Genomic DNA, 22,759 nt, shown 5'->3' with positions numbered 1-22,759 from the left:
TCCCAGGTGAAGATAGGGAAGTGAGTCTCCAATCAGGTATCTCTTTCTCTAGGGATGAAGGTGCTAACAAATTGTCTGTCTCCCTTCCCATGGTGGAAACAGCTATTCTTTTATTCTTGTTCCAACTAGAAGGGTTCTTGGGCTTAGAAGGGCATTCACGCACGTAATGCCCTTTTTTGCCACAGTACATACAAAGGCCTAGTACTCTTCTGCTTTCTTTCTCATCATTGGACAGAGGGGGTCTAAGAGCTCCTATTTCCATAGGTTCTGACCCGTCCTCCGCTATCTCTATAGCTCCAGGAGGAGTACTCACTACACGGTTGTGGCCCCTGTCCCAGTTTCTTCTATCTCCACTCCTCTCAGTCAGTCTGCCATCCAGCCTTAAAACTAGATTCACCATGTCAACACACGTAGTGGGTTGGGGATCTATATGCGCCACCCCATCTTTTAACTCATCCCTTAATCCCTGATAAAACAAAGACATTCTTTTACCCTCTGGCCATTCTGTTTCAGCCACCAATCGATTAAAAGTTGTTAGGTACGTTATTAAATCACTTCTACCCTGACGTAAAGTCAACAACTCTTTATCGGCACTGAAGTTTGTAGCCCTCCTATCAAAAACCTTTTCGAATTCGTTCTTGAATGCTGGCCAATTAGACAAGATAGCATCGTCTCTCTTTATCAGAGGTACTGCCCAGTTAGCGGCATCCCCCACCAAATACGAAATAGCAAAGGCAACCCTTGAGTGATTAGTGGGGAATGAAGCTGGTTTACAAGAAAAATGGAGCATCACCTGAGTCAAAAACACCTGTGTTTTACGCGGATCACCTGCATACCTTTCTGGGGTAGCCAATGGAATTGGGGGAGGAACTGTAACCTGTATTTGAGAGGGACTAGCAGAAAAAGGATTCTTGGATAACTGCTCTACTCTGTCTTTAAGTACAGCAGCCTCGATCTTGGATGATGCCAACTCTTGTTGAACCAGGACCAAAGCCCGCATCACGTCCTCCAAGGTGGCCATATGTACAACAACCGGACCAGGCAGAATGCAATTCGTGGTCTCGTGATTCTGTCAGGCTCCACGCTGCAGGATCCGATTGTAGCACATAGGGCTCCACCTCCCGACCACACCAACACACTGAGGTAAAAGCACAGTGTGTTCGAGGGATAGGGCGAGGGAAAAAAAAATAGAACAAGGAGGGGACGGAAGGGGACTGCAGGGAAGGGACAGCTGAAAGACAAGAACAGAACACACAGGTTAACGTTATTCAATACTCTCAGCCTACTCTCATTGTATTTGCTAATAAGTCAGCCATGTTCACCTTTGGGAATGAATTGTTCTCCACCTTTCCCCTTTATAACATATCACGGATATCAGTACCTCTGGTCCCTAAAGAACACAAGAAAACAGGTTACACTCTGACAACAGAAAGAAGTTCCCCTGGTATTTGGTGGTATCAATTTTAAACCTACCCCTCCTTGTATAAAGTGATATCCTTATGTTGCTTTCCTGACACACCGCATTCCCCAAGTGAAAATCAAGAAGAAATGTAAAGCAAGAAAGTTTTCTTTAAAGAACCAACAATAAAAGTTCCAATGTAAACACGGTAAGACATTTTATCCAACCACTGTCCTCCGCTCTGAAAATAATATACTCCACAGGATTCCAGTAGGATTCTGTTCTCCAAATACGGCAAGGTGTAGGGCCCCACTACCTTCCGCTTTGGCACTTACAGAACAGGACACTAGTGACCTTCTTCTGAACGGTAGCGTGTAGAAAAGTCCTCCCACTACGCTCCGTTCCACCACTGACCAGAAACAAGAAATCCTGCACAGCCGTGCAAGTTCAATAAACAATGGCTCTTTCCCAAAAGAATCACACAAGTATTTAACTGAATTCCCAAGGACACGCGTTAACACCACGCGCTACCTTTAAGCTATTGGGATTTGATTCGCGTCCCAACTCTGCGTTTACTCACGGTCTGCGTTTCCCGCCGGTATCTTTATCAGCCCAGAGTCCTGGTAAAGTAATCCTCACAAAACGAAGGCTACCTCGCTCCGTTTACACAGCTTGGGATCCCAGAACGCCGGCCGTTTTCTGCACGGCGGGTTGAGTACATAAACGAAGGCGCGACCTCTCTCCTTCGCCTCTAGCACCAGAATTGTACTCGCTCCTTTTGCTCTGCTTGCAATCCCAGAACGCCGGCCGCTTTCTGAACGGGTGTTCGATTGCTTAAACCAAGGCGCGACCTCTCTCCTTCGCCTCTAACACCGGATATTTACAGCTCTTCAGCACCTCCAGGAAGAATAATAGGTAGCGCTGCCAAAACTAAGGACTCCGATTCACTTCAAACACAGATAGCACAAAATCACGAGCAATGTCATGTGGTCCCGCCCCTCCATTTATAGCGCCACTCCCACTACCAAGACTTCTGGGAGATGTAGTTTAACTGTTTAGGTAGGCGCCTTACTAGTTCCTGACAGTCATAATTTACAACCAATTAAAATTTTACTTTCATTTTCTACTTTTTTTTCCTGACATTTGATTGGTTATGTACATGAATATAAATGAAAAATTAGAGGGAAACACGACCATTTTGACTACAACTACCTGAGGTTGAAAGGATTTTCGCATTTTTTCTTCTTCACCTCTCTGTAAAGTAAGTTGATAATTTGTATGGGGCACTTTAAGTTAATTTGTAAAAACGTTTTCTGATAGTTATTTACTGTCCCTCTGCTATAGTTATAGATAGAGATAGGCTCCTCTGTTATATTTATGGATTGACTTAGGCTTCTCTGCTATAATTATGAATTTACTTACGCTTCTTCACAGGCACTTTTTTATATTTCTACTTCCTGCCTGTTACCATACACTGCCCAAAGTTAACTTCACTGTTAAAAAATCAGAACTACCTGTCTGAACTTAAACCCAACAGTGCCCTAACTCTACTGATATAGTTATTTTTTATGCAATTTACAGCAAAAAAATGGAAGGGGAGCAAGAAAACATCAATGTTTCCTTCGAGATTACATATGAGGAGATTCTTAATGAAGATTTTGTTGAAGAAGATTTTATGGATCAGTCTTTGGATCAACAATTTAGTGAATGTTTACAAGATATAGAAACATGCATTTTTGAGGAGATTTCAGATGATCTAATGCTGGAAGTTTTATTGAACTATGAAAATTCTAACCAATAAATTTTTATTTAATAATTAAAAATTGTCTGAGACATTATTCATTTTTATATCTAATTCATGAAGTACTACCAAAATGATAATGTTTATATTATAGTATAAAGTGAAACTTACAGTATACTGTGCAATTTTAAAACATCATAAGGGAGCAGGGTAGACTACCCATGATCCCCTAGGTCTTCTCAGGGAGTACTTAAAGGGGGGGTATACCCTGCCCCCTTTTAGTTATTTCCCCCTTTGTTTTTGCCACCTCTTGTGTCTCGATCCTACCGAGACACAAGATGGCGGCCGCTCCGGACTGTTTGGAATGTTTACAGACACCCGAGAGCCAATCAGCTTTCCGTGCGCAAGTCGCGTGGCGCGCCCGGACCGCTCCCCGGTGCGCGTACCGGTGCGGCTATAGATATATATATTTTTTTTAACCTAAATTACTCAAAATCCACTGGAGCACATATCTTGAGACATAGCAAAGACACATCGGCCTACCAGTCCCTACAATTTTGCCAAGTTTGGTGGGAATCCATTCAGCCGTTCGAGCTAAAAGTGAGTCCAACCGCCCTATGGAAATTAACATGGGGAAAACATTTGTTGGGACCCCCTTTTATCTCAGCCCCCGCTTAACGAATCCCCCCCAAACTTTCAGGGAAGGAGCGGAGCGCCGCGAGGCAAATTTGAGGAAAATTTCAGTCAGATTCCTCAACCTGCGCCAAAGTTATTCCCAATAGAATGTTGCGATTTCCCTATGGAAAACAATCCTAACTATAACTACCTACTGGCGACCACCAGTAGGTAATATATATATATATATATATATATATATATATATATATATATATATATATATATATATATATATATATTACCTACTGGCGGTCGCCAGTAGGTAGTTATAGTTAGGACCTAGTTTCCATAGGAAATCCTCAACATTCTATTTGGATTAACTTTGGCCCTGGTGGATGAATCTTTGCGAATTTCTCAAAGAAGATGGCTCGGTCCGCTCCGCTCCTTCCCTGAAAGTTTGGGGGGGATTGGTGTAGTGGGGGCTGAGATAAAAGGGGGGTCCCAAAACGTGTTTTCTCCATGTTATTTTCCATAGGACGTTTAGACACGGCTACAGGTCGAACGGCTGAATGGATTTATAAGAAATTTGGCAAAACTCTAGAGTCTGGCTCGCAGATTACGCTTTTTTTAGAATGGTGTAAATCCGTTCAGTAGTTGCTGAGAAAATTAAAGTTAAAGTCAATTATATATCTATAAGCGCGGACGGGTGCGCGCACTCGAGCGGCTGCGCGCGAGCGGAATTTTTTTTTTGCTGCGTGACGTCTGTTAACGTTCAATTCGAAGGAAATCAGGAAGTGTTGACCGCCATTTTGTCACTGCGAGTAAATATATTGTCATTTCAAAGCGTTGGAACATGGAAAGGGGAGAAGGTAGAGATTGTTTTGCTGCGTAGGTTTTCTCAGGGTGTGCAGTAAGGTCCTTAAAGGCGAAAATATATATATATATTTTTTTTTAAAAAGTTGCGGGGTGCGCGCACTCGGGCGCGCACACCTACTTACAAGAGTGTGAAAATGGAGATAAATCAGAAGTTTGAGTGCTTTGATATAAGGTGGCTCTGAAAAGAGCCCTTGTGTTAATTGAGTTGTTTCTGCATTTATAAGTAAGTACCGATGCAGAGTCTGATGTTGCAGAGGAAGATTTTGTTTCCCTCATCCGTGAAATGAACACCATCTGTCCTATAGATGTCTTGCATGTGGTAACGCAAGTTGTTGTGGTAAATAGAACCCATGCTATAATCTCTGAGGAAAGCAGAAACAGATTTATTTAACATGTCTCCTTGCTTTCTCAATTTGTGCACAATGTTGATTGGACCAATTCCATTTCTGTCTTTGGCATATATTGGAATATACCAAGGCAGTTCGAGGAAAAAGTGTCATCAATTGTCTAAAGGTGTCTTTTAGAAGCATTTCCAGACCTACCCCAGTCAATGTGCCAAGATCGTTCCCACCACAGTGCACAATTATAAGGTCTGGTTCTGGGAGATGCATAAAAGTTTTCACCAATGGTATTAATTGGTGACATCTTAATCCTCTTTGCCCAATCCACGTTATCTGCACATTTGGTAAATCAAGGTTGGAAATTTGTCTGCTTGCTGCATATTTTCCACTCCAGTGAATATAGCTGTGTCCTAAAAGCCAAACCTTCATTTTCAAGGCAGATGCACTCGTGCTCCGATGGGTTCTGGAAGTGGAATGGCAGTTAGAAGCTGAAATTCAGGATAAAAAAAGGGATGAGGCTTGGTGTGGTTGAAAAACAAAAGATGATTGGTTGATTCTAATACGTGAAGATTGAAGACTACGTTGCATGTTAATGTTATGTAAAAGAAAAAGTAGTATTGGGTGTGAAAAAAATGACATGTAACAGAGCTGTGGATAGGCAGGTGTTTCTGAAGGGAAAACAGTGTTGTTAGTTTGCTGTAGAACGTTGAGATATGAACTTTTGACCTGTGCCTTCAGCCAGGTGCAGAATGAGGTGTTACCATGGAAACAGCCAGAGATGGCAGTGGGTGATGGGTGACTTTTTTGTGACATTGAAAATATTGTGAGGGACAACCAACTGAAATGTAAATTTGAATACAAAATTTTGCGGGAGGAAATATGATTGGCTGAAGAGACATATATGAGTCTGTATTGACTGGATATCTGTGCCATTGAATTTTGGTTGCAGTGATAGCAGCATAATTGAGACTTCCGTCAAACGAATATCTATTTTGTGACTGTCACTGTTGTACATCGTACAAAGCATTGGTAAAGGTAAGTCTGTAACTGTTTTTTTTGTCATGTACCGTAAAAGAAAGGGTTCACGGGCTGTTATAGGCCTGTGGGTTCTAGTATGAGTAAATTAGGTCGACAAAAGAAAATATTAAGTTAGTACAGCTGAAGTTACGTGGAACACATGAATACTATTTCAATATACAATCATTTTAGTTGAGATTATGGATTAAAAGAGAGAACGTGTATATTTGAAATGTTTATTCAGAAATGCACTGTTTTCAAGGCAAGTTTCTTATATAATACGAGTGCAGACATTGCAAAAAACAAAGTAATCGGTATAGCCACTAGTACATAAAATACAAACGGTATAGTTGATGAAAAATGAATATGGTTTAGCAAAATTTATTATACACTCTTATGAGTATATTGGGGCAGATTTATGAAGGCCTTGCGCCGCCGGTGCGTTACTTTTAACATAAATAAGGCTCATTATATGTTAATAAATGGATGAAGGTCTCTGGCCTTTCATTTTAGGAACCATACATGAAAATGCTAGTGGTTAGACCAGTGTTTCCCAAACTGTGGTCCGCGGACCCCCAGGGGTCCTTGACCCATTCCCAGGGGGTCCGCAGGCAGCAGTTTTAAAAGCACTTCAAAGTTCCTTGCAGAATTATCAGTTTTGGAGCAACAATAAAAGTGTCAAGATAACACCAGTGATTAATGTACCTGCTGGAGAGAGAGAGAGAGGAGAGTTTTGTCCAGTGGCAACTTCAACTTATCTAATGTAGCACAGAGGGTTACTGCAAAGAACATGTACCATGTATTTAATTTAAAAAAATGTTATATGCATAGGTCAGTGGGTTACTTACTGCTTTTGTAAGTAACTAATTTTTCTTCCCAGATTGTCGTATCCTTGTGCATAATAAGGTCTTCATTTACTATTCTTTGAAAGCTAATAAAATTCAATCTGGAATGATAACTGTGTTGTAGACTGCACCATTGTTTCCCAAAAACCTTTGGGGGAGAGCATTCCAAAGCCCCCTCTGTAGTGGTCAGGCTCACTCATTGCACTTGGTATGCACCGTATGGGGACTGGTCTAAAAACATTTTCTAGGGCTGCTTTTGGTTTCCAGACTGGCCCTTGCAGGAGCAGGAGCCTCGAACAGCAAAATAAAACCAGCCATGTAAAGGTTTGTCACTGGGATGCGGCACCAATCTTCCCATTAAATTATTTAGTTTTTTGTAAATTCACAGAAGTGGAGGAGAGTGTCGTTATCCTCCTTGGCTTAATGACACGGTCCACCACTTCGGAAACGAGGGGCTGCGCCATATTTACAAGAATATGGTGCAGCCCTGTGTTTCCCCCTGCGCTTGCGCTACACTTAGCAAAGTAGCGCCAATGCAGGCACCCTTGCACCATAGTGCAAGTGTGACTGCGTGCAGGGGAAGATTGTTTATGTACAGGAAGATCCTCCTTCCTGAACATAAAAAATCCAAGGCGTTTTGCTTTTTCCATGTGTACTGCATGAGGCAGCGCACATGAAAAAAGCAAAATCGAGGAGAAATAAAGCATTTATCCTCGTTTCGTCAAGTTAAGTCCAGGTGTTTCCTGGTTTTAATTATGGCGTTGTCTCCTATTTACGCTGCCCTTGTAAATAGGAGGCAGCATTAAAAAATCAATGGCTGTTGCAGTGGAACGCCCATCACAACACCCACTGCCCACCTCTTTCACGTTAAGTATTGCATGAAAGTGGGTCTTATTTGCAAAGCAGCGTTAAGCCACAGTAAGTGGCTCAACGGTGCCTTGTACATAGGGCGAAGCCCATATCGCCACGGGAATATCGCAAAAAGTGACGTTCCCATGGAGATAAGGGCTTGTAAATCTGCCCCAAAAATTGTTAGTAATTCGAGTTTTTCTTTTGTGTACACCTGTGTTTATTTTGCTCGAATTACTTTTTTAATGTTTAAAATTTAAATCCTACAAATTGCTTGCGGGTCCCCGGATTCCGGTGGTGACTCAATGGGGGTCCACAGGAGTGAAAAGTTTGGGAACCACTGGGTTAGACAATATGTCTTTATCAATGAGCTCTCTGCATGCGAAGCACTATCACGTTTCTGTTATGGTATTGTGTAAGGGAAAAAAAACGCGCCAAAACCGACAAAATGGCGAGAGGTGCATGTATGTAATGTGTTGGATCGTTCGCAAATCAGTGTTGGGTTCAGAGAGTGAGTTGTTTCTAAGTAAGGTAGTGTTATATCTATACTTGTTCGTCGTAAACAAAGAGGCACCATGTTCAGACCCCCTCTTTCCCCATTCCATCGGTCGTTCGATCATCACTCAAGTCGTACAAAAACATCTCTCTTATCGAGTCAACGCATGCAACGTATAGCCTGTCGAGTTGTACACATTTGGTCATACACGCGTGCATTCATATCACCCAAAGTCGTCATGTCCTCAGGGGCAGTCCCCATGGATAATGTATCATTTTTCCCCGCGGAACCATGGCTCGTTGCTTAGGTCTTCTCCATACCTTAGTCGATGTTCCGATGTGACCTGCAGTGAGAAGGGGAACAAGAGGGGTTGGGGGCAGCGTTTTAAGACACATCCGCGCGCATAACCCCAAAAAGGTTTTTACTTACCGCGTACTCGACCTATCTCCCCGGGGTGCAGTCCCTTTCATCTCGGCGTTTTAAGCCTAGAGGGACTGGTAGTGCGGGGGGCATAATCATTGATGGACTGTACATTGCATAGATCGTCCACGTGTGGTATTGCGGATCTTGTGTGGGGGGGTCTTTCACACAAAAGGGCAGTCAGTGTAGGGTGAGGTTGAACTCGTGTTCTCCTTCGAGGAGGCGGGGCGGTCTACAGTGGTACCGGGTCTGGTTTAGGGACATCTGAAACAATTTCCCTGAGATATGTGGCATACAAGGTAAAACAGAACACCGGGACCTTTATCGATTGCCTTATGTTGCACAAAAGAAAACAATACACGTAACAGACTTGGATCATTTACATTTTCACTACTTCTGGGCACTTTGCTTTTTGACCTTTCAGTAACCAACTTGCTTTATTGCCTGTATTTTACGTAGATCGGAAACAATCGCTATGTATTCGAACTTACCAATCCAAGAGCTACTATTCTATTTGGTTTTCACAAAATCTTTATTCAAAAATGATGACGTACAAATGCAGGCATACAACCACGTAAGTGATGACGCACAAATGCAGGCCTAAACCCACGTGGGCCAGCCACGGAGCAGACTGGGACTGTACATGAGGGCATATTTATCTGAGGAAAACATAACTGAGTCGGTGGTCATTTTATTTCATCAAGGTACGATAAGTGCAATAGAATCATATTGAAAATTCATTGTGGGCAAGTACCATCAGTGTTGAAAAATCGACCTTTCAATAATACTGTAATTAATGATGCGTCAGAACTTAATATCAATTCATTGTCCGAATGTTCAAGCAATACTCATCCCCTCCCGCCATGTGCTTCAAGAACTGCATCCATATTTCATGATCTCAAGTCTGAGCATCCGGAACACAACGGGGAATTGCGAGTTTCGTTTATACCGGCGCCATTTTGGGTGGGGTCAGGCGGGCCCAAGTGTAGTCAAAATGTCTCCACCAACTCGGGGTTGGACCAGAATCTCTTTCGGCAGTCCAGAAGTTCCGTTAAGGGGCAATAGAAGGGACCGGTGACATGAACCATCGATCAAAGAAAAGGGAGGGGCAACAATCTTTCCTACCGGGTCATACTGATGTTCCACCGGAACCGATCGAATCAGTAGTCTGCAGGATTTTTGGTCATTCAAACTGAGGCTGGCGTCAGCATGAGAGCGCCAACGTCTCGTGGCTACGCTTTGGTCGTTGTGCGGGCAATCATGGCAGTCCTTTCCCATCGGGGGCGGTCGGAGGCCCGCGGAGGCCGAGGGCCCTCCGCAGCTCTCGTAGAATCTTCAAAGTTGAGGAGAACGCCTCTGGACAGGGGCCCATTTTCTGGTTAACAGGCGACCAGGCCAACTTTTCACGCCAGGCCCATTCTTGCAAAGTCGACCGCCATTTTTAGGAGATCTGCAACCACCGGCAGTCACTGGGTTGCAAGAGCAGATGGACTCCAGCCTGTCGGGCGAAGCATCGTTGCACCGCCACAGTGGACGAGACCCTGCTGGGTGAGTGGAGCGTCGCTGCACCGCAAGAGTGGACGAGTCCTTTGCCGGGTGCGTGGAGTGTCCCTATACCGCCACAGTGGACGAGTCCTTTGCCGGGTGCGTGGAGCGTCCCTATACCGCCACAGTAGACGAACTCTTTGTCGGGTGCGTGAAGCGTTGAGAGTGCAGCTGAGGGGCCTCCACCTGGGGAGGCGGGAGAGGCTCGTCCGCGCCGCCTCTCCCTCCCAGTGCACCCCACGGCGTCTTGCTGACATTTGTTATGGCCGGACCAGGCGATGAAGAGAGGGGGTGCAAGACATCCCCCCCTCGTGGCCTGCAAGGCGCCGAAAGAGGAACGGAATGGGAAGACAACTACATCTCGGGTCGGGCCCATGCCTTCTCTGGCCGATGGCGGCCGGCCGCACTTTGCCACGGCCCCAGGAACGGATCCCTTGGTTCATCCTGGGGACAGGCCTTGGCGCGTGGTGTCGCCTCCGGACTATTCGCGTAATGGTTCTCCACCCCAGGCCGTTGCCGACGGCTTTTGTAGACTTTCTGACGCTCAAAAACCCTACTAGAAAGCAGCCCAAAAGTAGCCCAACATTGCTACTTTGGGGAAGGAGGGACAGGGACGGCGTCAAGTAGACGGCGAAATGCATTGTGGGTTTGTTGCTGCAGCCGTTTGTCATGTAAATAGTTGTTTTAATATATTTTTGTTCAAGAATAAAAACGTTTTAACCTGTTATTTTGCTGTCGTGTGGTATATTTCTAATATTTGTCGCTCTGATGTCGTTTCCCCTCCCAAATGTAACATGTGATTGTAATCTACAGCCGGACATTCCGACAGGACATGAGAGCAAAAGGTGGGGGGTCAGATCTGAAGTTGGGCAGGCGATAAGATCACGTTTTGCTATGTGGGGCCGGGGGGGGGGGTACATCCACGAGACCTAGGTTTATGACATGGGGCTGGGTCGAGAGGCTAGGTGTAGCCGGGGGGGGGGGGGTGTCATCAGAAGAGAGGAAGGATGTTCCTGGGAGGAAAGCAGGGGTGTCGGTCGGATCTAGGGGTGTGAAGGTCTTAATTAATCACCGCTCCTCTAGTGTGAGGCGAGGTCCAACTGTAGGGAGCAATAAACTGCATCTGTTGGACTAGGTGATGACCTGGGATGACCTGGGATCAGGCCGGGCAATCGGGCAGGGAGGAAGAGGTTACCAAAAGGGCCTGGTCTATGAATGAGATGAAAAGGGTGTGGGGGGTTCCGCACGGGATGTGGCTCGGAAGCAGAGCCGCGCTGGAGGTGCGTTTTAGGGCCCAAGTAGGAGAGGCCGGGGGCTGTCGGGCGCGGGGGGGAGAGAGAAAGAGAGATGTAGGCTATTGGAAGTGATCAGAGAGGAAATGGCACACAAAATGGCTGCTATCTATGTTCGTGATGGGGCCTAAAAGGGGGCAAGATGGTGGGGCCACTGTGCCGTGACTTTCGCTTTAACTCCAACAGTGGTGAGGGTGAACACAAATGAACGCCGCTTATGTACATATACATTTTCATTTTCCACACCACATGAAACCTGCGTCAGGTTTCATATAGGCGTTTTGTTGCAGGGTGGGCATTCATTTGCATGAAAGCCCTGTAAAACTAACACAGTGAAATTTAGAAGATTTCACTGAGTCAGCTTTATAGCATTGCTGAATCAAATCCTTACGCCTGTTTGAAACAGGCATAAGGAGTGATGCACCATGCAATTTGGGCTTGCTCCTGTGCATTGAAGTAGACATGTCGCGCTTACGACGTGATTCCTGCAATGTGCTGCTTTTGCGGCACAGATGCGTGACGCATCTGTGTTGTTTTTGCTCAATGGTGCTCCACATTGTAAATGCGGCACACCATGGGTGGCAGAGCAGCGGTGCACATTAACTGGTGCATCTCTGGGGATCCGCCAGTTAACATAAATCTGCCCCTTTACATTTAAGTATGAGCAGGGGACACAGAGTTGGTGAGGCTTATCCAAGGTTAAAAAGAGATGAGTCCTGTTCACTGAAAACTTGGACATAGGCCTCACCTCGTCAGCATCGCTGGACATGGCTAAATAATAGCTGCAAAATGTTACTCTTGTTAAACAATTTTACTATTATAGTCTCTGAGATTTGTCTCTTACTCTGCAACATCTCATTGTTGTTCTCTTTGTTTAAAGATAACAACAACATCAACCATGAGTGATAATGAGCAATCCGTTGATCTCGATCTTATCGTTGAACTTGTCATTGAAACGTCAGTGGAAGTGGATCCCTTAGATGATTTAAATCCTGAGGATGATGAAGAACATGATGAGGATGCCGATTTGTCAGAATTGTATGACATAGGGTGGGAAGCTGACGTGCTTCAGCCTATGGAACTATAAACATTTATTTTTAAAATTTACTGGAAATAAAAAGTAAAAATGTAAACCGTTTCATTTAAAATTAAACATAACTTGAAAAACAGGTTATGTGTAGTGTCTTTAATAAAATAGTCAAATATGCTCTAAAAAATATTTCTAAAGCAATGAAAAGTTTTATTAACAAGTCACATGACCTGTTATGCTTACGTTACGCGCTCCGCGCCCCGGATTGCTTCCTGGAAGCTGCGCTTCGCGCCTCGGAGCACTTCCGGGTGCGCTAACGCGGCGTGTCATATGACGCATTATGCAACAACGCGATACGTCGTTGGGGCTCCACCGGAACTGATTGAATTGGTAGTCTACAGTGTTTCTGGAAGTTTCAGACTGAAGCTGGCGTCAGCATGAGAGCACCCCGTGGCTACGTCGTGGCCATTCTGCGAGCAATCATGGCAGAAGCTCCCCATCGGAACTCTGCGGGAGTCGGGGGCCCCGGTGACTCTTGTAGAATCTTCAAGGCTGATGGGACGCTTTTGGGAATGGGGCCCATGCCGTAGCAGTGAAGCGTCCGAGTTCCAGGGTTGTCCAGAGCCATCTTTGCAGGCCAGGCCCAAGTCTGTGGAGCCGACCGCCATTTCCTGAGCTCCGTGGCAGCCGCCTGTCGCTGTACCGCAAGAGTGGGTGCAATTCAGCCGGATGGCGGGTGAGACGCTGTAATAGCAAGAGCAGGCGTAATTGAGCTGGCCGAGCAAGGCAATGTGCCGCAGGAGCGGGCGCAACTCATCTTGTCGAGTGAGGCGCTGGGGTGCAGCTGAGAAACCTCCACCTGGGGAGGTGGGGGAGGCTCCTTCGCTCCCTTCCAGTGCACCCCACGCCGTCTCCTGGCGCAGGTATATGTGATGGTTGGACCAGGGCACCGCAGGACGTGTCTTCAGGCCAAACGGATTGTGGGACAAGGTCCAGAATGGAAAAGTCACCAAAAGGCTAAAAGTTCCGCCGGACCCCGGGAGCCGGCCGCCTATGTCGAGTGAAGTGCTGGGGTGCAGCTGAGAAACCTCCACCTGGGGAGGTGGGGGAGGTTCGTTCGCGCCGCCTCTCCCTTCCAGTGCACCCCACGCCGTCTCCTGGCACAGGTATATGTGATGGTTGGACCAGGGCACCGCAGGACGTGTCTTCAGGTCAAACGGATTGTGGGACAAGGTCCAGAATGGAAAAGTCACCAAAAGGCTAAAAGTTCCGCCGGACCCCGGGAGCCGGCCGCCTATGTCGAGTGAAGTGCTGGGGTGCAGCTGAGAAATCTCCACCTGGGGAGGTGGGGGAGGCTCGTTCGCGCCGCCTCTCCTTTCCAGTGCACCCCACGCCGTCTCCTGGCGCAGGTATATGTGATGGTTGGACCAGGGCACCGCAGGACGTGTCTTTAGGGGTGTAGCTGAGAAACCTCCACCTGGGGAGGTGGGGGAGGCTCGTTCGTGCCGCCTCTCCCTTCCAGTGTACCCTACGCCGTCTCCTGGCACAAGTATATGTGATGGTTGGACCAGGGCACCGCAGGATGTGTCTTTAGGTCAAACCCTCAAGTATGGCACCCAACATCCAGGACTTATGCCATTTGTGGATGGCAGTGACATCGAAGAATCTCAGGGACCAAGCATATCCAGAGTCTTCCCCGGGGTATTTGCACAACGGTCCTCCAACCCTAGGCCGCCAGCTATGCTACCTTGACAGGAACAGTGTCATGCATTTGGATCGATGTTGCAGCAGGCTGCCATGTAAATAGTTATTTAATGAAACGTTTTACCCTGTTACTTTGTTGGTGTGTTGTATATATTTATAATATTTGCATAGGGTTTGTCGTTATTTTGGGCGGGGTAGGCGGCGGAGCAAATTCACTGAAAAAACCATAGGTTATAGACCATATATAGTTAGGAATTAGCATTTAGAAAACCTTGAAAAATCACTGAAAAAACCATAGGTTATAGACCATATATAGTTAAATATCTCAAGTCCATCTGTGCACTCGATGGAGATACAAGTCGTCGATCAGAAAATGTGCTGGCCACCTCTAATGGTAATAGCGTGGCCAGGGCTTTTGTCGATGCCTCTGCAAATTGCACAGGCTGCACTTGTTTGACATGCCGCACCATGGTATGTATGGAAAAGGAATATTTTTTTGTTGGATTTCCTCTTGAGAGAAACGAGTCACATATCGTGCAGGTTACTTTTGGTGCATTTACTTTCTTTTGATCTTTAGGATAAGTGAAAAATTGCCAGATGAAAGATTCTTTTTTTCTTCTTAAAGGTAGTCGATCATTTTGTTCAGATTCGGAAGATGAATGAGATACGGTAGCCATTTCACCAAAGTCTTCCGAAAAATGTAGGACGTTGTTCTCTCTTGAGAGTAGAAAAGATAATGAGAGAAGTGGGTGGAGTGCTGCGTGTAAATTCCAGAATAGAAACTAGTAAGAACCAATGGAAGTGTTGTTTTCATGTTGCAGTAGGCTGCCATGTAAATAGTTATTTAATAAAACGTTTTACCCTGTTACTTTGCTGGTGTGTTGTATTTATTTATAATATTTGCATAGGGTTTGTCGTTATTTTGGGCGGGGTGGGCGGCGGCGCCGGCTATGTTGCAGCCATCATGGCGTCAAGCTCGGTTTCTCTCACTAGTTTCATATTTCTCATCAGGGGTTGTTCCTAATGTTTCTATTTTAGCGAGGTCAAAAAGAGATCCTATCAGTGGCCTACTGATTTTGCTCGATTCCTTTTGTTTTCTCTAACGATTTTTAAGTTAAAGTTTGCTAGTACGATACAGCGGCTAGTTCGCATTTTATATATATGTCTTTTTTATTAGGGGTGTCCTCCGGTGGAGTCGGACGATCTACCTCTAATAAACGGTAAGTGTTCCTCTGAAGGAATGCGTCTTGAAAGTGGCTGACTGTAATGTATGATATTTCACTCAGTGACTTTCAGGCCCATGCTGTTTCAAAAGTGTGCATGTGTTTGAAGCAGGCGTAGGTATTGACGCAGCATAGAAACTACTAAGAACCAATTGGAAGTGTTGTTTTCAAGTCACATGACTTCACATGCGCGTCTCAGGACGTGTACGCGGTGATAGTATCTGGTCACGTACGCCATTTGGAAGTAGCGGTCTAATTCAGCGAAGTTTCAAAACGTGAAAAGGAGTAAATCCAAACACATCCGGATTTAATATATCTTCTGAGCTCGATTCAAGCATACAATTGTTAAAGTATAAAACCTTTTATATATTTTTTTTAAAATACCAAGGTGTGTACATTCGGTCACGCACGAAAGTTTAAAAAGACATTCGGCTCCATTTAATGAAAATTTTCATAATAATAAAAAAGAAGCCTAGGTTTAGTGTCTTTGACGTAGTATAAGTTCTTTGATGGGTCTATGAAGAAATTTAATAAGTTGCAATTGTAAAGTTTTCACGAAATATATAGGCGGGTGCGCGCACACGGTCGCGCACGAACGAAAGCCAAGAAAGCGGAGATAACCCCCCTTTATAATATGCTGCTGGAGCTCTTTTTGGTAGAATGAGTTAGTTCTGAAAAGAACTTTTTTTTTTAAACAAGTGTTATGTTGTTTTTGATTTTTTAAACTTGCAACAACATTTTCATGTGTGACACAGGATCGAAATGAAATGAAGAAATTTATCTTTTCTCGGGGCATTTATGACTCTCAATTTTTAGTTTAGTAAGAATGAGGCTCTGCTCTCCGTACAGAAGAATTTCTCCACACTCGTTGCATTTCATGTGCACCTTTGCAAGATATGGTCTCAAGTCCATCACAGCACTCGATGGAGATACAGGTCGTCCACCAGAAGATGTGCTGGCTACCTCTGATGGTAATAGCGTGGCCAGGGCTCTTGTCGAAGCTTTTGCAAATTCCACAGGGTGCACTTGTTTGACATGCCGCACCATGGTATGTATGGAAAAGGAATATTTTTTTCTTGGATTTCCTCTTGAGAGAACCGAATTGCATATCGTGCAGGTAACTTTTGGCGCATTCACTTTCTTTTGTTCTTCAGGATAAGTGAAAAATTGCCAAATAAAAGATTCCTTTTTTCTTTTTAAAGGTAGTCGCTCATTTCCTTCAGATTCGGAAGATGAATGCGGGGCGGCAGCCATTTCAGCAAAGTCTTCCGAAGGGTGTTTAACGTCATTCTCTTTTGAGAGTAGAAAATATAGTGAGAGAAGTGGGTGGAGTGCTCCGTGTAAATTGCAGAATAGAAACTACTAAGAACCAATTGGAAGTGTTGTTTTCAAGTCACATGACTTCACATGCGCGTCTCAGGACGTGTACACGGTGATAGTATCTGGTCACGTACGCCATTTGGAAGTAGCGGTCTAATTCAGCAAAGTTTCAAAACGTGAAAAGGAGTAAATCCAAACACATCCGGATTTAATATATCTTCTGAGCTCGATTCAAGCATACAATTGTTAAAGTATAAAATCTTTTATATATTTTTTTTAAATACCAAGGTGTGTACATTCGGTCACGCACGAAAGTTTATGAAGACATTCGGCTCCATTTAATGAAAATTTTCATAATATTAAAAAAGAAGCCTAGGTTTAGTCTCTTTGACGTAGTATAAGTTCTTTGATGGGTCAATGAAGAAATTCAATAAGTTCAGATTGCAAAGTTTTCACGAAATATATAGGTGGGTGCGCGCAGTCGGTCGCGCACGAAAGCCTGGAAATGCGCTATCCATTTTATTGAGAACTGTTGCCGAGAGTGCGCACACCGGGTCGCGCACGAAAGTTTAGAAAGGCTATTTTTATTCACGGACAAATTTTAATGCGTTCAAAAAAAGGCAAGGTACAGACTTTCTAATTCTGTATCGCTTTACAAGGAGTCTCTATGCAACTTGAACAGTGAAGAAAACGGCTTGTTTCCGAAAAAAATATTTCCAGAACTTTATTGACAAAAGTATAGGTTGTATACACGAGATATTTCTGAATTAGCATTTTAAAAACCAATGAAATTCACTGAAAAAACCATAGGTTTTACACACGTTATAGTTAGGAAGTAGCATTTACAAAACCTATGAAATTCACTGAAAAAACCATAGGTTTGACACCAGTTATAGTTAGCTGGAAATTTTACTGATATAAAACCAATGAAATTCCACGTTATAGTTAGTTGGACTCACTATAACTTGCGCGTGTAATGTACTGCTGATGACGTCACATATTACATCACTCATGACATCACTGATGACACCATCCAGTGAATGTGTGTCTTTCTAAAAAATAAATATGTGTTATATATGTATATATTATTGAATATCTTAGTGAATACATATATTACTGAGTAATACTTAAATATGTAAAGTTTTGGACTTTTGTACGGTCAACAAAGAGGAGGACCTCATTGCAGTATGCACTATTTGGCACAAAAATGTTCATCAATGTAAGCCTGGTGCTCATTATAGTACTGGAGGCCAAACACCCTATTTCAGTAAAAAACCTGCAATCCAGTTGGAGGAGCATTTTAAAATAATTGTTCAACGTGGTTGTGGTGGTAAAGGTGAGGAGAGCCGGAGAACGTTAGCTAGAAGTCCAATCACGGGGGGAGGACGAAGAGGGTGACATCATCACACAAAGCAGCCCTTTCCCCAGCAATGCACCAGCTGTGTTACCTGCCTCAGTGACTTAACAATGACACAAGACTCAAATTCAGATAGGGACACCACAGCATAAAATGACTGCCCCCTACAAAGCTCACTGAGACTACCACCACCTACTTCTCAAAAGCCTCCTGCATCGGTGGCACCAGAAAATAAGTTAAAAATACAGGCTACTATAAGGGCAGGTTCAGGCAGGAGGAGCCCTATGACTGCAACCACCCAATGGCACATTTGTACGATGGTAAGCTGGAAAAAGTGTTAGAGACGGGCCTCTACCATTTTTCTTTTGAGGAAGGAGAGTGATTCTTATAATTTGTGGTACTGCATCAAAATTTGCTACAATTGGTTGGACAAGCTTTGCAGCTAAGTGTTGCTCACACTATCCACCTGACTACAGACATGTGAACCAGTTGTAAGGCGACTGATCACATGTGCATCACTACCCACTGGATCTATTATGCCTGGGTAAAGCAAAAGATATCTACAGGTCTTGGCCCTGAACAAAGTTTTAACATCATTTGGCTCCATGTAACAATGGCCATATGTGCCATGGAGAAATCACAAACAACTCTAAACATCTTTGACCAATTTAACAGAAAAGTGTCCCAGAGATCGCACAATTGGATTTCTTAACATTGACAATGGCAGTAACATAGTCAAGGCTATAGCAGATGGTGGATATTTCAGGGTCTTGTGTTTGGCCCATTGCATCAACTTGGTGGTGCAAGACTATCTTTAAAAAAAAAGAAGAAATAGTCAGCAACATACAGAAGAATCTGCACTTATTTCAGGTATTCTTTTAAGCCTGTAAATAGTTGTAGATGATTCAGTGTGCTTAATAGAGTTTGTTTGAGCAGGACAAATAGATTAATGACTATGTCATTCAAAGAGGATGTGATGCAGTTGGGAAAATTATGACCATAGATGTAGAGAAATGGGGCCTAGTCAAATGCCTGACACAGATGCTACTCCCTTTTGAAGTTTTCACAATGGAAGTTAGCTAGGGGGACAGTACGATGGGCCAAGTAGGCTGCATCTGCTACAGAATCAGCTAAGGATGTCTGAAAGGCTTGCCCCTGCAGGTGTGAGCGAAAACACAGAAGAGCTTGCCTTGGTTGAGAGCCTACTCTTTCGATTGGCTTCCAAGGCAAGGCTGCAAGACAACATCAGCATCAAACGAGTACATCTGTGCCTCACTACTTGATACATGGTGCAAAAAAATATCTGTCCAATTTCATTTCATTTTCTGGAGAAGATGTTTCAAAATACAAGAGGTGTATTGTTGAGCAAGCTGGAAATCTGGAAGAAGAACAGCTGGAACTCAGAGTCCCATCCCACACTTCTGGAAGGCTGACCTCAACTTCTAAAGAGGGAAGTCTTGTCTCACAACAGCCAATAACGATGTCAACTATAACACCAGCAACAACAGCAATAGAAGGACTGGGCTCAACCTCTGCATTGTATTGGTTTCAATTGAAAAGGCTTATGGTCACTGCAGAGGTGATGGCAAAATAGGTTGAGCAAGTAGCAGCACCAATGATGATCCAGAGGATGTTCCAGGATAATCTGGATGATCCAAAAGAGGTCTATGTGGATCAAAGCCCATTGCTGTATTGCTATGGGAAGATGTGCCAATGGCCAGAGCTCAGCAGGCTGGCAGCAAAGTATCTGGACCAGGTAACCATTGCACCAACTAATAATATATTATTGGATTATTCTGAGTGAGTATTCATGATTCGTGTGGTGGCAGACAGTGATGAAGGGTGTTCAACTCTCATTTGAAAACTTGATTGAGATGAGTTGCAATGTTTGGGTCTGAATGATGGGTGATCATGTTCTCCTGGAGGTGATTAGGTATTTCACAATTAGCCAGATATACTTGCAGAGTCCACTCCTTTTTTCTTTACAGACCACAACAGTCACTTTAGTTAACAGACAAAAACATATACAAAAGACTGCAATTCTGTTTCTCTACTTGTTCTTCAACAAGGACAAAGTTACTCAGAGTCAGGAGGAGGATGGAAGAACTCAGGGTGGGACAACGTCATCACGAGCTAGAACAAAGTAGGTATTGACTTCAAAGGGAAACACTAGCTTTGAGGCCTATTACTCAGCTATGGGGAATGGAGAGAGGTGCATTGATTTGTGAAATGTTGCTGAGTGTGTGTCTTACATTGGTGACAAATGGCAAACTCTTAGTCCTCTTGCTCTATGCTTTGCCTCTGAGTCTTCTTGGTACAGTCCTCATGAAGCTTAACTTTCTTCTGTCCTTCACCTTCATGCTAAAATACAGTTTCGGTTTTACAATCTTCAGGCCTTCTCGTCTCCTGCACAAACAAAAGGCGAAAGTGAGCTTAACCCTCCTGCTTACCTACTGGACCAGTCCAGACAGGCACCCAAGAGTAATGGTCATTCCTGAGGAGAATGCAGATGCACCACAAAATGATGCAATACAGCATAATTTTTCATTTAGCAATCATATTTTTAGAACTGGAAGGGATCACTCCTTTATAATTAGATTTTTTCAAACCTAGAAGACAAGAAGACAGAACATTTAGAGAGCCAATAAATTTGGCCTCTAGGGCAGAAAAACTGTTTGCAATGCATTTAACTGTACTGTGTCATAACCATTCCTTTGATTCCTTCCACTACAGATTGATGACGATGACGATAATGTGCTGCTCATCGCCCAGATGAATGTTGTCCTTGTTGAGTGTTTGTCTTTGTCACACCTTCTCCCAAATCCCCAGTCCCATCATGAAACCCCTAACCCTGATCCCCCGGCTGTGAGATTTATCGAGGTGTGACTTAATTTATACCATAAATGGATCACACACTTGGTGGGGCAGATGTGGTGAAAGCGACACCAACTCACTGCAGGACCTTCTATCACCCAAGCAATAGTCCACACTGGCCCAATTTACTCACCCGCACATAAAAGTGATTCATATTCTAGATATAGAAGAACATCAGGTGTCAGCATCATCATTCAGGCCTTGTGTCATGTAAACATTTAACCTAATTCACTCCAGAATATGAGTCAACTTTTCATGACTCAAATATTTTGTAACTTTTGATTTAATTATATACTACCTCTCCATTGCTAAAAAAAAGTTAGTCTGGCTAGTCTTTGCAATTTAACCACCATCAGTTATTCTTTGTTGTGTCATCTAGTACTCTGGTTCAATTCTTTGTAGAGCTATGATATAATTTATAACCCACTAACTCAGTGTTTTTATTTTCATTTAATTGCCTGTAATAAGTAATTTTTCCAAATAATTCTACAGTTGGAGCTCACCTGGGTGGGAGTAGGACCTTGCTTGTGAAATTGTGATGCCTTCCCTTTTATTGCTGCATCTATATGTAGGTTAGAGAACTATGGAGTGAATTAAACTAATTTAGTATGTGTGCAAGTAACTTCAACTGCATGACATTGTTTACCTAGGTTGTTGTAGTCAATATAGGTCATTGCAGGATCCCCCCCAAGTGGTCAATATATTTAGAGAGGTGTGAAACTAACTATAACTAACTGGTATACACTGTTGTATGCAGAGTACAAAAAACAGGCTGTGTAAAATATAAGGCAGCAGTGCAAAGTAAAATTAAAACACAAATAAACTATCTCAGGCATAAATCATAAAGAAATAAAATGCTACCCTTTAGTATTTTTAAAGAAAAAACAGCCTCTCCACCCACAACAGACCCATCCCTCTCCTCAAACAAATTGACCCATCCCCATTCCAGAACCAATGCCCAAATGTCTAGCAAATAACAAAACCAAATCCCAACTCCTTTTCCACCATCTCCACCTATAAATGTCCCTCCACTAAAAATAAAAGGGGCTAAAAGACGTAATTATACATTTGGGCCCACAGCTGGTCCAAGCCATATTCTATCCGGTCAAGCTGGCTTTCAAAATGCCTCCCCATGCAGTCAAGCTGCTGTAGGATGGGCTGCAGTGATTTTCTGTCAGAGAGGAAGGGGCAGTAGAACTTCCAGTCAGGGGCCTTGACATCAGGCACCAGTGATGGAATGGCCGGGAGGCTGAAGGCTGTACCTGACTGGCTGCACTGCACTAAGAGGCAGCTATTCCAGCCTCTTCTACCTCATCTGCCTGGGCCACCAGACACTGATATTCCAGCTGGATAAGGCCCAGCCTCTGCCACCACAGATAGACAGCTATCTCCTGGCTGCTCTGTGTTAAGGGTGGACCAGCATAAGTAGCTATATCTGGAAAACAATAAGTAGAAGAACAAATTGTAAATGATGCTCTGTTCGAACAATTGTTTAAAATTAGTGGGTGGCACAGTAGCAGTAAGCTGGTCCACCAGTTCCATTAGAATTTGATGTGATTATGATTAGAAGAGTTAAAAGGCTAATTTCAATTGTATCCAGACCTGCTTCACTTAAAATGCACTGACTGTTTGACAGAAAAGTATTAAGGCAGAATAACACTGGATTAAACGACTGTGATTTTTTTTCTTTAAAAGGCTTTTCTAGTTAATAAACAGACACTGAGTGGAAAAATAAAAATACATTTTCTCTCATTAATGGGTAGGGTCTTAATCACTATGGAGTGCAAGTTGTATTGTGCTAAATTAAGGGAG

Source organism: Lissotriton helveticus, chromosome 3_1 (assembly GCF_964261635.1).
Source record: "Lissotriton helveticus chromosome 3_1, aLisHel1.1, whole genome shotgun sequence".
Taxonomy (NCBI): domain Eukaryota; kingdom Metazoa; phylum Chordata; class Amphibia; order Caudata; family Salamandridae; genus Lissotriton; species Lissotriton helveticus.
Note: the sequence above shows the minus strand (reverse complement) of the source record.